Raw genomic sequence first — 3,634 nt, 5'->3', positions numbered from 1 at the left:
AAAAGCATTTGAGCTCATTTGAAGTCTAAGGCACCAGATCTGGACTCCCCACATACTCTTTTTTTGCACACAAAACAGAGCATTAATTTGTTAATCAGTGATTAATCAGTGCTAATCACTGTATTTTGGTGCAATTGAGGGTTCAAATTAACCATTAGTATTTGATACAGATCCCTATAACTTCAGATTGCAAATCGGAGTTGGTTTGATACTCCAACCATCCCGTACAAATTGGTTACCCTTAATTTAATGTAATTTCTGGTGATTTTATGCTGATAAAATTGTTGTAATAATCTATTAAACACCAGATTGAGTTGTAAAAGGGTAGACACTGCCCTTGAATCTTGAAATTGGATCAAGAGGTAAGACCCCTTCACATCACCATGAGTTCAGTACACAAGAAATAGCCAAATTTAATGAGGAGCAGTTTTATACATGGCAGACAAAAACCATGTATTTGCTCATGAGGAAAAATCTGTGGGGATTAGTTGAGGGAAGAGATGAATGCCCAGAGAGAGGAGAAAATGAGTGGAAGAGTAGGAATGAAAAAGCATTGGGACTTATTGCACTCAGTTTAATGATGAAATCATTTATCACATCACAGGGATACAATGGGCAAAAGATGCATGGGATGAACTCAATAAATTGTGGCACACAAGCAAAAAATTCAAAGATAAATCTGTTAATGCAATTCTACAAATTGGACATGAAGGAAAGTGAACCTTTAATCACACACTTGAACAAATATAAAAGCATTAAGCAGCTATTGGCAAAAAGGTAGAAGATGATGAAGCATTATTAGCTGTACTTCTGAAGAGTGTGGACAAAGGTGAATATGAAAACATTGTAGCAACACTAAAGAATGTACTTGAATTGAAGCTACACGAGATAGAAGCAGCTCTACTAGAGCAAGAGAGCAGAGGCAAAGAGAAGAAATGGCTTGACTCAACAGTAGGAGAAGAAAAGGCATTCTTCACCCGAGGAGGATTCTCTCGAGGACGAGGATGAGGAAGAGGCAGAGTAGGAGGAAGGACCTTCACTTGCAACAACTGTGGAAAGCCAGGACACACATGGCAAGAGACTGCTACAGCAAACCCAGTGGAGAAGGAACGACATCGGCAAACTTCATGGAGGCTCCAAAGGAAGTGGAGTTAGATCATCTTTTCTGAGAGAGAGAGAGAGAGAGAGAGAGAGAGAGAGACCCCACAACCCAATGTAACCTGCCCCAACAAAGTAAAACCACCTCTGAGCCACAGATGATGTAGGCCACGTGGTAGATGTATGTGTGAGCACTTTAGTCAAGGTCGCAGGCAACTATAGTAAGCCTTGGACACATAGAGAGAGAGAGAGAGTGTCAAGGACTATGAGTTTAGGGACTCGAGGCACTGGTCGCTCGCAGGCTATCAAGTAAGGGGAGGCAAACTTGGTATAGGGTCTAGGTGTGCTAGGATTATTCACTTGAGGGGAGGTGTTGAAAATACAAGTGAATAGGGTGTGTGCGGGAACAAGCCCTTGGTTAGAGGCTGTAAAAGAGAATGTGTAAATGTGAAAGAACCTGTGATGAAAAGGTGACAAGAATCTACTGGGAGAGAATAAAGGGTAGCATGAGAAGATTTAGGAAGTGTGGAGATATTCTGGGAAGTGTGGAGATATTCTGGGAAAAGTGAAGAGGTGGAGAGAATCAGGGAAAAGGGGTGGAGTGAATCAAGGAGAAATCAGTGGGATTAGATGCTTGGATGTAAACTCTATAAATTGAGGCATTGCCCTATGAGAATTTGCTCGTTTTGAGTATCCATGCTCACATTAATCTATTTGCTAATTATCCACTAATTATGTCTTAATTATTTACTAATCACTTTGTTAATGATGTTGATTCTAGTGTTTGATCCACCATAGCTCATCACAATGCTCTGATTTCAACAGGTTGCTCCCTTTGATCGAATGCAAAATGAGGGCATTGCATGTGTCAATTGGGTTGAGGCTTTTAGGGTACTAAGCAAAGTTTAATTACTACTTCTTCTCTTGCGAATTTTTTACTCCATTCTCTAACCAATAACTTGTATGTCTCCTCAATGGGCCAATGCCAAAGGAGAAGAGGACATCCTTCACAACCAAGGAGAAGAGGACATGCTTCACAACCAAGGAGAAGAGGATAGGGATGATGAATAATAGTTTTCAACAGATGGGTTGCTAATACTCATCGAAGGGTCGATATATCGAAGGAGAAGGGGACATCCTTCAACGAAGAAGAAGGGTCGATATATCGAAGGAGAAGGGGACATCCTTCAACGAAGAAGAAGAGGACAAGGATGATGAATAGTAGTTTTTAATAGACATTATATAGGTCTGATGGGATGGGGATGATAAAGAGTGCTTTTTAGCAAACACTATGTATGTCCTTTGTAGACCTTTTGAGACGCATATGTCATTTTTGTGATAATAAAGAGTTCTTTTTAGCAGACAATATATATAGCTTTTGTAGGACTTTGAGATGCATAAAATATAGTTAGTCTTTTGTATACTTTTAATGTTATTTTTGTGATGATAAAGAGTACTTTTCAGTAGACATACTTTGTCTTTTGTAAACCTTTTGATATACATATGTCATTTTTATGTTACCTCATTGTATCCTGACAAATAAAAAAGAATATTATGGTACTGTATCCCTTTGCATTACTGTTGCTTCTGTGTCTCATCTCCAAAAAATTAGCATATGTAACTTCAATCACATCTAAAGTGGGGTTTTGTTGCTTGCAAAGTGGGATAACTTGACTCCTAGGAGCAAGTTGTCTCACTCTCTCATCCCTAAGCGTTGGTAAAAACATCATCAATTTTTTTATAAACAATCACTACGACAGAATGAGGGTTTAGCAGCGAAAATAGCAGCGCTTTTATAACTAGACGCATACGGAGATGTCGGGCACATTTTGCTGCTAAACACATTACTATTTTCACTGCAATGGGTTCGCTGCTCAACAACAAAAATTGCAGTACTTTTTCACTGCTCAACAGCGGAAGTACTGTAGAGTTAAAAAAAGCTGGGGCAGACTAGGGAGTCTGCACAGAACTCCCTAGTTTACCCCAGCTCTTTTTTTTAATGTAGACGCAATAAAACTAACACAACTTCAGGTCCATTTCAGAATCATGGACAAGTGTAATGTAAATAAAACTTGATAAATACAAAACAAAGGACAATTACAATTCATGGTTTAAGGAATGTCGAAATTCAATTACAATACTTGGCGGAGTTACAGAAGTGTATGATTTCAAAAAGCTCATATACAAAATAAAGCGTAATGAAAAACTATGGAGCTAGGGGCTACATTGAGGGGGTCTACATCTCATGCATTGTGATTATTATTGTTCCTTGCAGCTCCACCCCCTTAGCTTCTCACATTTCCATTGCTTCTTGCTTGGACATTTGCACTACCGTTTCTAGTTACATGGTCCTAAAACACAATAAAACTATCACAAGTGAAAATCAATTTTGCAAAAACAAAGAGGTTTAGAGTTTAGGAATGTACTTACTTGCCATGCTCGCCAAGCATGTCCTCTAGTAATAACAATATATCCTTATCTTGCACCCTTTCAAATAGAGCTTCCAAAACCCGTTGTAATGCAAAATCATATTCAT

This window comes from Cibotium barometz, chromosome 9, assembly GCF_041138505.1.
Source record: "Cibotium barometz isolate CiBa-2024 chromosome 9, ASM4113850v1, whole genome shotgun sequence".
NCBI lineage: Eukaryota > Viridiplantae > Streptophyta > Polypodiopsida > Cyatheales > Cibotiaceae > Cibotium > Cibotium barometz.
This window is presented reverse-complemented; position numbering follows the sequence as displayed.